Genomic DNA, 18,472 nt, shown 5'->3' on the forward strand with positions numbered 1-18,472 from the left:
AAGTATGAAGTATGAATGTCTATGAAGTATGAAGTATGAATGTCTATGAAGTATGAAGTATGAATGTCTATGAAGTATGAAGTATGAATGTCTATGAAGTATGAAGTATGAATGTCTATGAAGTATGAAGTATGAAGTATGAATGTCTATGAAGTATGAAGTATGAATGTCTATGAAGTATGAAGTATGAATGTCTATGAAGTATGAAGTATGAATGTCTATGAAGTATGAAGTATGAATGTCTATGAAGTATGAAGTATGAATGTCTATGAAGTATGAAGTATGAATGTCTATGAAGTATGAAGTATGAATGTCTATGACGTATGAAGTATGAATGTCTATGAAGTATGAAGTATGAATGTCTATGAAGTATGAAGTATGAATGTCTATGAAGTATGAAGTATGAATGTCTATGAAGTATGAAGTATGAATGTCTATGAAGTATGAAGTATGAATGTCTATGAAGTATGAAGTATGAATGTCTATGAAGTATGAAGTATGAATGTCTATGAAGTATGAAGTATGAATGTCTATGAAGTATGAAGTATGAAGTATGAATGTCTATGAAGTATGAATGTCTATGAAGTATGAAGTATGAATGTCTATGAAGTATGAAGTATGAATGTCTATGAAGTATGAAGTATGAATTATGAATGTCTATGAAGTATGAAGTATGAATGTCTATGAAGTATGAAGTATGAAGTATGAATGTCTATGAAGTATGAAGTATGAAGTATGAATGTCTTTATTTGATTGTAAATATTCTAAATACAACATTGTTTGCCTTATTATAAATACAATAATGAATTATTAATATATTAGTATTTCCTGCATTTATCCAAAAAGTTTAGGGTTTATCTGAAGATAATGTGGGCGTCAAGCGCAGTGCAGCGCTACAAAATTAACATGTTGACTAAATTTCTTGACCATGGATAAAAAGATCGAGATCTTGTCATCTAGACTTAAACGTGAGATTATTGGATGTAAGTTCAAATCCTTATTCGCCTTCTCGTCTTCGAATGGCGTTTTCCTTGTACAAATACACAAGCAAACATCCTTTGTGATGTAATGGCAGCATGTCCAATTGACAGGAAGGTCTCAGGTTCGATCCCCAGTCGAGGAAGTTTGATATTTTTGGAATGCTCTTATTAATTCCGATTTATCCCACATCGTTTTATTCACACTATTTCACATTTAAGTGTCTTTGGATATAAAATGAAATCAGAATATTTAAAATTCAGATTTTATTTGATATTTCTGTGAAAGAATCTCACTATCCCAATTATAACAAGAAATGAAGTGAGTAGGAAAGTGCCAGAACAGAGAATAAAAACTTCGCGGGGCTCGAACCCCCGCCTTAATGGTACGACACCTCCTCTATCTGGGTTGTGGATAACTCATATGGTAGAGTCACGATCTCCCCGGCCAGGCGGAGTTGTAGTACAAGTAAGGTCGCGGGTTCAAACCCCATCACCGCCGCGAAGTTTTTATTCTCTGTTGTCTTCTGGTACTTTCCTACTCACTTCATTTCTTGTTATTATCAACATAAGTGCCTGCTCCACTCACTTTTTTAAATTAAACATTTATCCCGCATATAAGTGCCCTCGGCAATACTAAAATTATAATATCTAATATGCAAATGTTATTTTTAAAAATTGTGAAAGTATGCAAGGTATATCAACAAACTGTAAGAGTATTGGGAAATACAGCTTTTCATCAGAAAGTTCAAAGTGTCTTTCATTAGCCATGTCTCAAAAATACTTCCAGCGATAATGTGGAGTATCTCCATAGAGCACTTCAAAGTCTTTTGTGATGGCAATGATTTTGATGTGGCCATCTTTGTTTAAGGCAAGCGTGCATAGAGACAACACGGCCATATTCATTCATTCATTCATTCATTCATTCATTCATTCATTCATTTGAAATGATGTGTACCTACATATTTGTAATCTGTGCACGTATTTAGTTACCAATTGTATGATATTGTACTTCTATTCACCATAATTTGCATCTTTCTCCTTCTGCTTGAATATCAATTTGACCCAAAACTAAAAATGTTGGATTTGTATTCATGCGCAAAAAAATATTATTTATAATTACCAATCAGCTGTCTTTTAAACCTTATTTTACACAAATAAAATGTGCGAAAATATTCAGCAATCGTTGAATAACATTTGTATTCAAGGCGTTCAAAGAATTATTCAACGATTACGCATTTCCAAAGAAATGATAGGGTTTTCCTATGGAAGGGCTGTTATAATATAGAGATATAAAAGTTAGTTCAGAAAAATAACTCTGACATCAGAGTATAAAGTTTTAAAAGCCAAAACAAAGAAAATGTTTTTCTGCCGCTATTATTATGGGATCGATTTACCATTGTTGTAAAGGGAATATTTTGAGTTAATTTGAAAGTATTTCCATTACAGCAATTATCTTTCGAAAAAGACCCATCTGTTACGAGCCATGGACCCAATTTGCACATGAGGAAAATGATGAGAGAATGTGGGTAAAGAGCCCTTTTCAAGGACACAAATTTGCTCCCTTTACAATGGGACTCCGACCAGGAAACTGCAGACCATAAAGCTGCAAAACAACTAGTAGGAAGTCGTTGTAATGAAAGGGTAAAAAAAGCTATTTGACCAACTAAAACCTATAAAAGAAAAGACAAGAGTTTAATATCATCTTTTTAATCATTTTTTTGGTTTATTTTCAAAGCCTCTTCCACGGAAGTTGATGAGCGATGCCCCCCTGGATTAGTTAGGGATGAATATCTCAAAGTCTTTGGTGACCGCTGTTACCGATTCGAAATTCACCGTTTGATAATATGGGAAGATGCCCGGGACCAATGCGTAAAAGAAGGCGGCACGTTGGCGATGCACAAATCTCAGGAAACCAAAACGTTTTTATCCAACGAAATGAATAACACTTACAATCTGCCCAATGATCATTTTTGGATTGGTATGGAGGGACGCATGACGGACAGAAATCGTATCGAACCGACATGGCTTGATGGAACTTATGAGAAAGATTACTCTTTGTCCCATCCACTTTACTATGAGCTCGAATGCGGATCCATATGGCCTCGATGGGCATTGATTTTATTGGAGCCTTGTAAATTGCGTAATAAGAACCGAGATAAGAAGAACAGATATGTTTGTGAGTACCCAGCTGAGAAACCAACTACAAGAACTCGACCAGCAACGCCAACTACCACAGCTCCAATGATGATATCTCCGACGACGACAACAACAACAACCCCAACTACTTCAAGAAGGGTAACTTCGACAACGACGACGACAACAACAACAACAGTGCCAACAACAACAACAACTCCAACAACCACAACGACAACAACAACTCCAAGAACAACAACAACTCCAACAACAACAACAACTCCAACAACAACATCAACAACAACAACAACTCCAACAACTCCAACTACAACAACTACTCCAAAACAACAACAACTCCAACAACAACCACTCCAACAACAACCACTCCAACAACAACCACAACAACAACAACAACTCCAACAACAACAACAACAACAACAACTCCAACAACAACAACAACTCCAACAACAACATCAACAACAACAACAACTCCAACAACTCCAACTACAACAACTACTCCAAAAACAACAACAACTCCAACAACAACCACTCCAACAACAACCACTCCAACAACAACAACAACAACAACAACAACAACAACCACTCCAACAACAGCAAAAACAACAACTCCAAGAAGGACAACTCCGACAACAACAACTCCAAGAAGGACAACTCTGACCACAGCAGCCACAAAAACAACTTTAAAGAAGAAATGCACATCAGTCGTATGTGAACTGGATTGCGGTATGGATGGCTACAAGACAGATTCAGTTACGGGTTGTTTAAAATGTGTCTGTAACACATAACACACATAATTTCACAACCACGCCTGATTTGTGACACACCGTTTATGTCTGGTATCATGTCAAAATGAACTACAGTGGAGTCCGCTTAAGACCGTTTATGATAAACTCCTAGGGACCAGAAAAAAAGATTTATCTTAATTAAAGGTTTATCTTATCCATTTTCAAGGGAAACAATTTTTATATTAAAATGACAGTTATCTCCACGTCTCGTGAAAATAAAGTGCCTGACTTTTTATTAACGATGCCTGCATTCCTTGCCATTTTGGTAGCCTGAGAGTATTTAGTTTTCTTTTTTAAAGGCGGGTAAAGAAAGTCACTTTGACGAGGTACAGTTTGTATTAAATGGACCGAAACCGAGACCGATTGTTGTTTATTTAAACCAGACTAATTGTTTAGCTGATATAAGGGGGAAAACGGGACCTAATGAAAAGTTCATTTTAAACGAGATTTTATCTTAAGCGAGTTTATCTTATCTGGACTCCACTATAGATGTCGGAAATTGGTTTGAAAATAAAAAAGATTAGATTAAAGAATGAATGGATTTTGAATATTAAGATGAAAAATTCAACTCAAATTGTTTTTTGTTAAACTAGACGTATACTTATATGCAGGTCCTACAACCCACATTGTTATGGACTCGTTGCTGTAATAGAAATAGCCTCAAAACGACGAAAAAATATTCTCTATTACAACATTGTTAAAACAACCCCTTAAATGGAGTTCGGTTATCAGACCTGCTAATGCTAATATGTGCACGCGGTAAATCTCAAATTCAATCCTAAAAATCAAGTCCATCCAGACATAACACCGTTTCGAGGCGATTGGTCAAATATGTGAAATTTGCTTGGAATATGTTGGAATGAACTGAAAAAGAAATTTTAAGTTTAAGGCTAAAACGATACCACACAATGAGTTTCCTAACATTTAAGAACCAGAATTTACCAACCTCATTCAAGGCGTTTAAATTTATCGTATTCCAAGTTTATAAGTCAAACGTAAAGTTTAAGTTGAATCCAAAGGGTTTATTCCGACATGATACCTTGTCTAGACGATTGGTTACATATCTTTACATATCTTTAACAGTAAACATTCATGAATGTTCCGAAGTTGTTGAATAAAAAAAATTATTATGGTGTATTTGCGCTGTTTTGCTTGATTCAGATATCCATAAAACAATCGGGTCACCATCACAACGTAATAGGATTCAATAGCATGATGACACTTCCGCCCAGCAACGATCAGCTTGGTTCTAATCAAAGAAAATCTGTACTTTCTATACTTAGAACTCTTTCATTTGCCATGTGATCAGAATGTATAAAAGTGAAAAAATGATCAGATTTATAATGGGTTTTTTTTTTCTCCTCTGGATACAATTTTATGCTCGTCGGAGAAGTATTTCATAAGGGCGTCCGCCTTTGTTCCAATAGTTTAGAACCAGTTACTAAGTTACTATGCGTCTACACGAGGGAAGTGACGTCACGACTGTTGAAACCTATTGCTGTCGTCATTGTCACCAAGAGCAACTTGCGTACAATGGAGGTTAGGATAACGGAACCACCGTACTCTGAAAAAAAAAAAAACAAATAAACAAAACACCCATTCAAAAGTTTGGCCGGAAAAGTAGTCCTTAAAATATCGGTGGTTTAAAATAACACTCAGCTTGTCAAAAACTATCTGGGGACTTTAACTTTTCATGCCAAAATCTTTTTGAAGTCCCACGATTCAGGGTTTTTGACAAAATAAGGGTTATTTCAATCGATCGATAATACTCTTCAACAGTCGTAACGTCACTTCCTTCCTAATGACGCATGGTAACTTAATAACACTGGCTCTAAACTATCGGAACAATGCCGGACGCCGTAAGAAATATATCTCCGGCGAGCATAAAAGCGTATTCAGAGGGGGGGGGGGGGGGGAAACCCATAAATTTGACATGTTTGACTTTTACACATTCTGATCACAAGGCATATGAAAAGTTCTAGCCAGCATGAAGAATAAAAAGTAATGATTTTCTTTGTTTAGGACCAAGATGGCCGCCGTTGCCGGGCTGCGTGACATCAGACTATTGAATCAAATTGAAGGACGAGTTTTCTGGCCAAATGTCTTAATACGTGTCTTTCTATTTAGAGTAGGTAAGTTATTTCAGTTAGCCTGACCTCTTCCATGGTGGGCAGGAAAGTGATGTCATTGGTTTTATGACATTAGAATACAAAGATATCTCCAACCACAATCGGACTAAAATTACAAAAAGGTCCCCACAAAAGTATTCTAGCTTTAAATTATTAAACACGTCTGCTGATTTAATCAAATTATAGTTTTATTTTTTTAAAAAGAAAATGTCAAAAATAAAATGAAAGGTTTTGATAATAAAACACACCTATTTATAGTTACACGTAAAGACAATACAATACACACAAATCTTGTCTTGTTGTTATCTCAAGTTTACTCTTCTATTTTCATGTAGCAGCGTTGCTCTGACTTTTCGCATTACAATTATCTTTCGATAGAGACGCAGCTGTTACGAGCCATGGACCCAATTTGCACATGAGGATAATGATGAGAGAATGTGGGTAAAGAGCCCTGTTCAAGGTCACACATTTTCTCATTTTGCAATGGGACTCCGACCAGGAAACTGCAGACCATAAAGCTGCAAAACAACCAGTAGGAAGTCGTTGTATTGTAAGGGTAAAAAAAGCTATTTGACCAACTAAAACCTATAAAAGAAAAGACAAGAGTTTGTCATCATCTTTATAATCTTTCTTTTTTTTGTTTATTTTCAAAGCCTCTTCCACGAAAGTTGATGAGCGATGCCCCCCTGGATTAGTTAGGGATGAATATCTCAAAGTCTTTGGTGGCCGCTGTTACCGATTCGAAATCCACCGTTTGATAATATGGGAAGATGCCCGGGACCAATGCGTAAAAGAGGGCGGCACGTTGGCGATGCCCAAATCTCAGGAAACCAAAACGTTTTTATCCAACGAAATGAATAACACTTACAATCTGCCCAATGATCATTTTTGGATTGGTATGGAGGCACGCATGACGGACAGAAATTTGATCGAACCGACATGGCTTGATGGAACTTATGAGAAAGATTACACTTTGTCCTATCCTCTTTACTATGAGCTCGAATGCGGATCCATATGGCCTCGATGGGCATTGATTTTATTGGAGCTTTGTAAATTGCGTAATAAGCACCTAGATAAGAAGAACAGATATGTTTGTGAGTACCCAGCTGAGAAACCAACTACAAGAGCTCGACCAGCAACGCCAACTACCACAGCTCCAATGATGACATCTCCGACGACAACAACAACAACCCCAACTACTTCAAGAAGGGTAACTTCGACAACGACGACGACAACAACAACAACAGTGCCAACAACAACAACTCCAACAACCACAACAACAACAACAACTCCAACAACAACAACAACTCCAACAACAACAACAACTCCAACAACAACAACAACAACAACAACTCCAACAACTCCAACTACAACAACTACTCCAAAAACAACAACTCCAACAACAACCACTCCAACAACAACCACTCCAACAACAACCACTCCAACAACAACCACTCCAACAACAACAACAACAACAACAACAACAACAACCACTCCAACAACAGCAAAAACAACAACTCCAAGAAGGACAACTCCGACAACAACAACTCCAAGAAGGACAACTCTGACCACAGCAGCCACAAAAACAACTTTAAAGAAGAAATGCACATCAGTCGTATGTGAACTGGATTGCGGTATGGATGGCTACAAGACAGATTCAGTTACGGGTTGTTTAAAATGTGTCTGTAACACATAACACACATAATTTCACAACCACGCCTGATTTGTGACACACCGTTTATGTCTGGTATCATGTCAAAATGAACTACAGTGGAGTCCGCTTAAGACCGTTTATGATAAACTCCTATGGACCAGAAAAAAAGATTTATCTTAATTAAAGGTTTATCTTATCCATTTTCAAGGGAAACAATTTTTCTATTAAAATGACAGTTATCTCCACGTCTCGTGAAAATAAAGTGCCTGACTTTTTATTAACGATGCCTGCATTCCTTGCCATTTTGGTAGCCTGAGAGTATTTAGTTTTCTTTTTTAAAGGCGGGTAAAGAAAGTCACTTTGACGAGGTACAGTTTGTATTAAATGGACCGAAACCGAGACCGATTGTTGTTTATTTAAACCAGACTAATTGTTTAGCTGATATAAGGGGGAAAACGGGACCTAATGAAAAGTTCATTTTAAACGAGATTTTATCTTAAGCGAGTTTATCTTATCTGGACTCCACTATAGATGTCGGAAATTGGTTTGAAAATAAAAAAGATTAGATTAAAGAATGAATGGATTTTGAATATTAAGATGAAAAATTCAACTCAAATTGTTTTTTGTTAAACTAGACGTATACTTATATGCAGGTCCTACAACCCACATTGTTATGGACTCGTTGCTGTAATAGAAATAGCCTCAAAACGACGAAAAAATATTCTCTATTACAACATTGTTAAAACAACCCTTTAAATGGAGTTCGGTTATCAGACCTGCTAATGCTAATATGTGCACGCGGTAAATCTCAAATTCAATCCTAAAAATCAAGTCCATCCAGACATAACACCGTTTCGAGGCGATTGGTCAAATATGTGAAATTTGCTTGGAATATGTTGGAATGAACTGAAAAAGAAATTTTAAGTTTAAGGCTAAAACGATACCACACAATGAGTTTCCTAACATTTAAGAACCAGAATTTACCAACCTCATTCAAGGCGTTTAAATTTATCGTATTCCAAGTTTATAAGTCAAACGTAAAGTTTAAGTTGAATCCAAAGGGTTTATTCCGACATGATACCTTGTCTAGACGATTGGTTACATATCTTTACATATCTTTAACAGTAAACATTCATGAATGTTCCGAAGTTGTTGAATAAAAAAAATTATTATGGTGTATTTGCGCTGTTTTGCTTGATTCAGATATCCATAAAACAATCGGGTCACCATCACAACGTAATAGGATTCAATAGCATGATGACACTTCCGCCCAGCAACGATCAGCTTGGTTCTAATCAAAGAAAATCTGTACTTTCTATACTTAGAACTCTTTCATTTGCCATGTGATCAGAATGTATAAAAGTGAAAAAATGATCAGATTTATAATGGGTTTTTTTTTTCTCCTCTGGATACAATTTTATGCTCGTCGGAGAAGTATTTCATAAGGGCGTCCGCCTTTGTTCCAATAGTTTAGAACCAGTTACTAAGTTACTATGCGTCTACACGAGGGAAGTGACGTCACGACTGTTGAAACCTATTGCCGTCGTCATTGTCACCAAGAGCAACTTGCGTACAATGGAGGTTAGGATAACTGAACCACCGTACTCTGAAAAAAAAAACCAAATAAACAAAACACCCATTCAAAAGTTTGGCCGGAAAAGTAGTCCTTAAAATATCGGTGGTTTAAAATAACACTCAGCTTGTCAAAAACTATCTGGGGACTTTAACTTTTCATCCCAAAATCTTTTTGAAGTCCCACGATTCAGGGTTTTTGACAAAATAAGGGTTATTTCAATCGATCGATAATACTCTTCAACAGTCGTAACGTCACTTCCTTCCTAATGACGCATGGTAACTTAATAACACTGGCTCTAAACTATCGGAACAATGCCGGACGCCGTAAGAAATATATCTCCGGCGAGCATAAAAGCGTATTCAGAGGGGGGGGGGGAAACCCATAAATTTGACATGTTTTGACTTTTACACATTCTGATCACAAGGCATATGAAAAGTTCTAGCCAGCATGAAGAATAAAAAGTAATGATTTTCTTTGTTTAGGACCAAGATGGCCGCCGTTGCCGGGCTGCGTGACATCAGACTATTAATTCAAATTGAAGGACGAGTTTTCTGGCCAAATGTCTTAATACGTGTCTTTCTATTTAGAGTAGGTAAGTTATTTCAGTTAGCCTGACCTCTTCCATGGTGGGCAGGAAAGTGATGTCATTGGTTTTATGACATTAGAATACAAAGATATCTCCAACCACAATCGGACTAAAATTACAAAAAGGTCCCCACAAAAGTATTCTAGCTTTAAATTATTAAACACGTCTGCTGATTTAATCAAATTATAGTTTTATTTTTTTTAAAAGAAAATGTCAAAAATAAAATGAAAGGTTTTGATAATAAAACACACCTATTTATAGTTACACGTAAAGACAATACAATACACACAAATCTTGTCTTGTTGTTATCTCAAGTTTACTCTTCTATTTTCATGTAGCAGCGTTGCTCTGACTTTTCGCATTACAATTATCTTTCGATAGAGACGCAGCTGTTACGAGCCATGGACCCAATTTGCACATGAGGATAATGATGAGAGAATGTGGGTAAAGAGCCCTGTTCAAGGTCACACATTTTCTCATTTTGCAATGGGACTCCGACCAGGAAACTGCAGACCATAAAGCTGCAAAACAACCAGTAGGAAGTCGTTGTATTGTAAGGGTAAAAAAGCTATTTGACCAACTAAAACCTATAAAAGAAAAGACAAGAGTTTGTCATCATCTTTATAATCTTTCTTTTTTTTGTTTATTTTCAAAGCCTCTTCCACGAAAGTTGATGAGCGATGCCCCCTGGATTAGTTAGGGATGAATATCTCAAAGTCTTTGGTGACCGCTGTTACCGATTCGAAATCCACCGTTTGATAATATGGGAAGATGCCCGGGACCAATGCGTAAAAGAGGGCGGCACGTTGGCGATGCCCAAATCTCAGGAAACCAAAACGTTTTTATCCAACGAAATGAATAACACTTACAATCTGCCCAATGATCATTTTTGGATTGGTATGGAGGCACGCATGACGGACAGAAATTTGATCGAACCGACATGGCTTGATGGAACTTATGAGAAAGATTACACTTTGTCCTATCCTCTTTACTATGAGCTCGAATGCGGATCCATATGGCCTCGATGGGCATTGATTTTATTGGAGCTTTGTAAATTGCGTAATAAGCACCAAGATAAGAAGAACAGATATGTTTGTGAGTACCCAGCTGAGAAACCAACTACAAGAGCTCGACCAGCAACGCCAACTACCACAGCTCCAATGATGACATCTCCGACGACAACAACAACAACCCCAACTACTTCAAGAAGGGTAACTTCGACAACGACGACGACAACAACAACAACAGTGCCAACAACAACAACTCCAACAACCACAACAACAACAACAACTCCAACAACAACAACAACTCCAACAACAACAACAACTCCAACAACAACAACAACAACAACAACAACAACAACAACTCCAACAAACTCCAAACAACTACAACAACTACTCCAAAAACAACAACACTCCAACAACAACCACTCCAACAACAACCATCCAACAACAACATCCAACAACAACCACTCCAACAACAACAACAACAACAACAACAACAACAACATCCAACAACAGCAAAAACAACAACTCCAAGAAGGACAACTCCGACAACAACAACTCCAAGAAGGACAACTCTGACCACAGCAGCCACAAAAACAACTTTAAAGAAGAAATGCACATCAGTCGTATGTGAACTGGATTGCGGTATGGATGGCTACAAGACAGATTCAGTTACGGGTTGTTTAAAATGTGTCTGTAACACATAACACACATAATTTCACAACCACGCCTGATATGTGACACACCGTTTATGTCTGGTATAATGTCAAAATGAACTACAGTGGAGTCCGCTTAAGACCGTTTATGATAAACTCCTATGGACCAGAAAAAAAGATTTATCTTAATTAAAGGTTTATCTTATCCATTTTCAAGGGAAACAATTTTTCTATTAAAATGACAGTTATCTCCACGTCTCGTGAAAATAAAGTGCCTGACTTTTTATTAACGATGCCTGCATTCCTTGCCATTTTGGTAGCCTGAGAGTATTTAGTTTTCTTTTTTAAAGGCGGGTAAAGAAAGTCACTTTGACGAGGTACAGTTTGTATAAATGGACCGAAACCGAGACCGATTGTTGTTTATTTAAACCAGACTAATTGTTTAGCTGATATAAGGGGGAAAACGGGACCTAATGAAAAGTTCATTTTAAACGAGATTTTATCTTAAGCGAGTTTATCTTATCTGGACTCCACTATAGATGTCGGAAATTGGTTTGAAAATAAAAAAAGATTAGATTAAAGAATGAATGGATTTTGAATATTAAGATGAAAAATTCAACTCAAATTGTTTTTTGTTAAACTAGACGTATACTTATATGCAGGTCCTACAACCCACATGTTATGGACTCGTTGCTGTAATAGAAATAGCCTCAAAACGACGAAAAAATATTCTCTATTACAACATTGTTAAAACAACCCCTTAAATGGAGTTCGGTTATCAGACCTGCTAATACTAATATGTGCACGCGGTAAATCTCAAATTCAATCCTAAAAATCAAGCCCATCCAGACATAACACCGTTTCGAGGCGATTGGTCAAATATGTGAAATTTGCTAGGAATATGTTGGAATGAACTGAAAGAGAAATGTTAAGTTTAAGGCTAAAACGATACCACACAATGAGTTTCCTAACATTTAAGAACAAGAATTTACCAACCTCATTCAAGGCGTTTAAATTTATCGTATTCCAAGTTTATAAGTCAAACGTAAAGTTTAAGTTGAATCCAAAGGGTTTATTCCGACATGATGCCTTGTCTAGACGATTGGTTACATATCTTTACATATCTTTAACAGTAAACATTCATGAATGTTCCGAAGTTGTTGAATAAAAAAAATTATTATGGTGTATTTGCGCTGTTTTGCTTGATTCAGATATCCATAAAACAATCGGGTCACCATCACAACGTAATAGGATTCAATAGTCTGATGACACTTCCGCCCAGCAACGATCAGCTTGGTTCTAATCAAAGAAAATCTGTACTTTCTATACTTAGAACTCTTTCATTTGCCATGTGATCAGAATGTATAAAAATCAAAACATAATCAGATTTATAATGTTTTTTTTTCCTCTGGATACAATTTTATGCTCGTCGGAGAAGTATTTCATAAGGGCGTCCGCCTTTGTTCCGATAGTTTAGAACCAGTTACTAAGTTACTATGCGTCATCACGAGGGAAGTGACGTCACCACTGTTGAAGCCTATTGCCATCGTCATTGTTATCAAGAGCAACTTGCGTAAAATGGAGGTTAGGATAACTGAACCACCGTACTCTGAAAAAAAAACCAAATAAACAAAATACCTATTCAAAAGTTTGGCCGGAAAAGCAGTCCTTAAAATATCGGTGGTTTAAAATAACACTCAGCTTGTCAAAACCTATCTGGGGACTTTAACTTTTCATGCCAAAATCCCACGATTCAGGATTTTTGACAAAATAAGGGTTATTTCAATCGATCGATAATACTCTTCAACAGTCGTAACGTCACTTCCTTCCTAATGACGCATGGTAACTTAGTAACACTGACTCTAAACTATCGGAACAATGGCGGACGCCGTAAGAAATATATCTCCGGCGAGCATAAAAGCGTATTCAGAGGGGGGGGGAAACCCATAAATCTGACATGTTTTCACTTTTACACATTCTGATCACAAGGCATATGAAAAGTTCTAGCCAGCATGAAGAATAAAAAGTAATGATTTTCTTTGTTTAGAACCAAGATGGCCGCCGTTGCCGGGCTGCGTGACATCAGACTATTGAATCAAATTGAAGGACGAGTTTTCTGGCCAAATGTTTTAATACGTGTCTTTCTATTTAGAGTAGGTAAGTTATTTCAGTTAGCCTGACCTCTTCCATGGTGGGCAGGAAAGTGATGTCATTGGTTTTATGACATTAGAATACAAAGATATCTCCAACCACAATCGGACTAAAATTACAAAAAGGTCCCCACAAAAGTATTCTAGCTTTAAATTATTAAACACGTCTGCTGATTTAATCAAATTATAGTTTTATTTAAAAATTAAAAAATGTCAAAAATAAAATGAAAGGTTTTGATAATAAAACACACCTATTTAGTTACACGTAGTAGTAGTAGTTTCTTATTGTTGCACCTCCAAGTGAACCGTTTCACTCCAGTCCAGGTATTTTTGTCCTCCTTGATGGACGGTATCATAGTCCCCTGGCACGGCTGTGGACGGGCAGTGTATGACCAAGTGGTCCATATCTTGTTTGGCACCACCACATGCAGTGCACTTGGGCGAATCTCGGTAGCCCCAGCGGTACAGGTTTGTCGCTGTCCTGTCGTGTCGGGATCTGATCCTGTTTGCATGTACCCACTGCTTTCTTGTCAGCTCGTGGAATCCCGGCAGTGGTTGGATAGAGGGGTCGTTGATTATTGCGCTACCCTTTGGCGGGCAGTCAGTCCATTCATTTCTCCAGGTCTCGGCGATATCGAAATCTTCTAATTTTGAGCCATAAAAAGATTTCCTTGATTTAAGGCGTGAGGTTTTCGGTGCCGTTTCCGTGACTTGTTTGAGCGGTGTTGTGTATGAGATGTTGTCAAGGCGCTCATGTTGTTTTTGTGCTGCTTCTTCTCTACGGAGGTGAGGGGGAGCAATGCCGCTTAAGGTTGGTAGCCATGCTATTGGTGTGGATCTTAGGGCTCCCGAGATGGTTCTCATAGTATCATTAAGTAGAGTGTCCACTTTATGTACATGGGCACTGCGAGTCCAAACTGGGGCACAGTATTCAGCGACGCTATAGCATAGGGCTAGTGATGATGTTCTTAGGACTTTTGCAGGGGCTCCCCAGGATATACCAGCGAGTTTCCGTATGATGTTGTTTCGTCGGTGTAGTTTATGTGCAGTGTTCTCCAGATAGTGTTTATAGATCAGTGACCTATCCAGAGTGACCCCTAGGTATGTTGGGTTTGCATCATAGAGTAGAATGGTGTCATTTGTAGTTACTTTAAGTTGGTCTTTTAATTTTACATTGTTGAGGTGGAACATGGTTGACACTTTTTTTGTAGTGTTCATCTTCAGGAACCATGTTTTGAAGTATTGGTGTAGAGTGTCTGAATCTTGACTAAGTACTGATTGTATTTCTTGTTTGTTTTTTTTTTACTTAAAGGCAATGGCTATGTCGTCTGCATATCCAAACTTCATGGATCTTGTTTCAGGAAGGTCGCTGATGTAGATGTTGAAGAGGCTCGGGGCGAGGACTGATCCCTGTGGGACGCCATTCATAATCATCCTAGATCTGCTGGTGTTATTACCTAGGTATACAAGGAAGCTTCTTTCTTCGTGAAATTGGAGGTGTGCATCCGGTAGTGGGACATTGTCTCAGTCCGGATACCGATTTTGGACCACTCATAGCTTTCATCTCTCCATCGGCCGTTCCAACAGGATTGCATCTAGGTTGGTTGCGCCCTTTGGGTCATTGAGGTAATTAGATTTCCACACGACGTCAACGTTACACGTAAAGACAATACAATACACACAAACAAATCTTGTCTTGTTGTTGTCTCAAGTTTGCTCTTCTATTTTCATGTAGCAGCGTTGCTCTGACTTTTCGTGAAGAAGGTGTGTAGATGTAGTGTGTATACTTCTTCACTCTGTACCGAGCACGGCCCAACAAATATTGAGAAAAACTGTACTTCTCAACTATATTTTATGCACAAGTCTTTGCACTATCCTTTTATATATGGATAGATATTTGACTGAAGTTCTTAATGGGCACCTTATTTTATCACACTCTTTTATGGAGATGTGATATTACGACACACGTCGCTTTTTAATTTGTCACCGAACCGGAAAACATTTAATATTTTTATAACACAGTTTTGGCCTTCTCTGTGTTATATTTAGTTCGTTACAGAACCAGCCAGTATAACACAGTTTTGGCCTTCTCTGTGTTATATTTAGTTTGTTACAGAACCAGCCAGTATAACACAGTTTTGGCCTTCTCTGTGTTACATTTAGTTTGTTACAGAACCAGCCAGTATAACACAGTTTTGGCCTTCTCTGTGTTATATTATTTTAATTTTAACACAGATTAATTCATCAACTACAAAAAATTCAAAATAAAGCGGCTAGACTTATAAAGTTAACGAAAAAAAGAGATCATATAACACCAGTTCTCCAGGAACTGCACTGGCTTCCTGTGAAGTATAGGATAGAATTTAAAATATTGTGCTATGTTTTTAGATGTCTGGATGGATTGGCACCTGAATATTTGCTGGAACTGATTAAAAAATATGAACCCACTCGAAATTTAAGATCATCTCAGTCCCAACTTCTAAAAGTTACCACCTCAAAATCCACTTTCGGTGAAAAAGCCTTTTCATTCATAGCTCCACGCCTATGGAACGCACTTAGTCCTCGGAGAAAGTCCTGTGAAAATTTATCATCTTTCAGGAAATGTCTGAAGACTGAGTTGTTCCGCGAGGCTTATTTTTCATAAAATAGATGTTGCTTTGATTCTGTTTTTTGTATGCATGCTTATTATGTATCATATAGTGTCGTGATTTTTGATTTTGTTGTTTTTAAACATTTTTATTTTTATTTTTATTATGTAAAGCGCCGCAGAGCACGATTAACGTGGATGTTTAGGCGCTATATAAATTCATTATTTACTAAAATTACTAAAAATTATTTACTAAATTACTATATTTAGTTTGTTACAGAACCAGCCAGTATAACACAGTTTTGGCCTTCTCTGTGTTATATTTAGTTTGTTACAGAACCAGCCAGTATAACACAGTTTTGGCCTTCTCTGTGTTATATTTAGTTTGTTACAGAACCAGCCAGTATAACACAGTTTTGGCCTTCTCTGTGTTATATTTAGTTTGTTACAGAACCAGCCAGTATAACACAGCTTTGGCCTTCTCTGTGTTATATTTAGTTTGTTACAGAACCAGCCAGTATAACACAGCTTTGGCCTTCTCTGTGTTATACTTTATCAGGACATATGCATTGCTAAGATCTGCCTTTTCTGTTCTATGATTTTACTGACTTCTTTTAGGTCGAACTGGCATTGCATATATTTGCCTTCTCTATGCAATGATTTTGGAATGAACTGAAAGAGAAATTTTAAGTTTAAGGCTAAAACGATACCACAAATAAATGGAAAAATTACACACCCTCAACTTTCCTGAATACTTAATCAAATTGTGATACTAGGCTGATAGACTGTAAAAAGTAATAATCAAAAATTAATATAACAGATTTAAAATAGAACAAAATACCAAACACGGAACGTTTCTATCTCAAATACCCTTCTTCAGTCAACAACAACAAAACAATAAAGACATAAGTACATTACTTAATGCCAGACAGACTACAGAGATATTTTGTAGGTCCTCTCTGTACAAACATCTCGTAAAGTAAACAAAAAAGAGTTCGATATGTAACTAAGGAGTTCCAAATTGAGCGAAATTAAAAACCGCATAAAAAGGGAAATAGAAATAGATGTAAAATGTATCCGTGCAATAAATCCAATATAGCGGTCAAAATAATAATCCAGAATAATCAAATAATATTACAACAGTTTTCTCGTCGAACGCCCGAAAAACGTTAAACTCGAGGCCCAAACATCAGCAACAAAAGTCCTATCCAATGGATGTCCCCAAGGATCATTATGTTCGCCTTGACTGTAAATCCTATATACCAATAACTGCATGGCCACCCAAGAGAACTTTACCATCATCAAATACGAAGATGGCATCGCAATGCTTGGCCTACTGGCCTACTGGGAGATCAAAAATCCGAAGAAAACTATTTTAATGAGATATTTCAGTTCACCAAATGATGCTTAGAAAACCGTCTTGAGCTCAACGCCAGAAGACAAAATTACAAGCAACTCAAATCAGGCCAGTTACAATCAATGACAAATCTGTGGAAACGGCCAAAAGCTTTAAATATCTAGGCATTACAATCGATAATGATCTACGATTTAACACTGACATTAACAACACCATCAAAAGAAGCAACCAATGTCTCCATATGCTCAGAAAACCAAACTCCTTCAACGTTAAAACAAGAACACATGTACAAAAACATAAAGCCCTCATTCGAAGCATAATGACCTTCGGCATAACCATCTGACACAGCGGATGTGGAGTAGAGGAGAAAGCAAAACTACAGAGGACACTTTAAGGGGCGTCGAAAATTATCATCAAGAAGCTAGAAAAACCTGGGTCGTTCCTACAGCATTGCCGTTGAAAGAAAAGCCTTCAGCATCATCATACAAAGGTGGTATCCACTCCTTAGGGAATTTACTCTACGTCTATCAGGTAACCGGTACAGATAGTCGAAATGTCGCACTAATGGACACAAAATCTACATTTGTCCCAATGGCCATCCAAGCATTGAACCCAATATTACTCCAAGCCAAAATGAATAGATTGATAAGATAGAGAAGATATTCAACATCACTATTGTCATCGTCTCCATCATCAATATAATCAAAGTCAAAACCTCCATTTTGGTCATCACGATAATAATGAAAATCCTCATAAACCTTCATCATCACAATAATCATCACCTTTACCATCATTAACATCATCATCATCATCATCATCATCATCATCATCATCATCATCATCATTATCATCAT

General features: G+C 37.1%; 1 pseudogene; it reads left to right on the forward strand.

The window, feature by feature from the left end:
- The first annotated feature begins 928 nt into the window (after positions 1–928).
- Positions 929–8,881, forward strand: LOC144955928 (uncharacterized; annotated as a pseudogene).
- Positions 8,882–18,472: the final 9,591 nt, after the last annotated feature.

The sequence above is a fragment of the Berghia stephanieae genome, chromosome 10 (assembly GCF_034508935.2).
Source record: "Berghia stephanieae isolate SIO BIC M18660-M18661 chromosome 10, UCSD_Bste_1.3, whole genome shotgun sequence".
Lineage (NCBI taxonomy): Eukaryota > Metazoa > Mollusca > Gastropoda > Nudibranchia > Aeolidiidae > Berghia > Berghia stephanieae.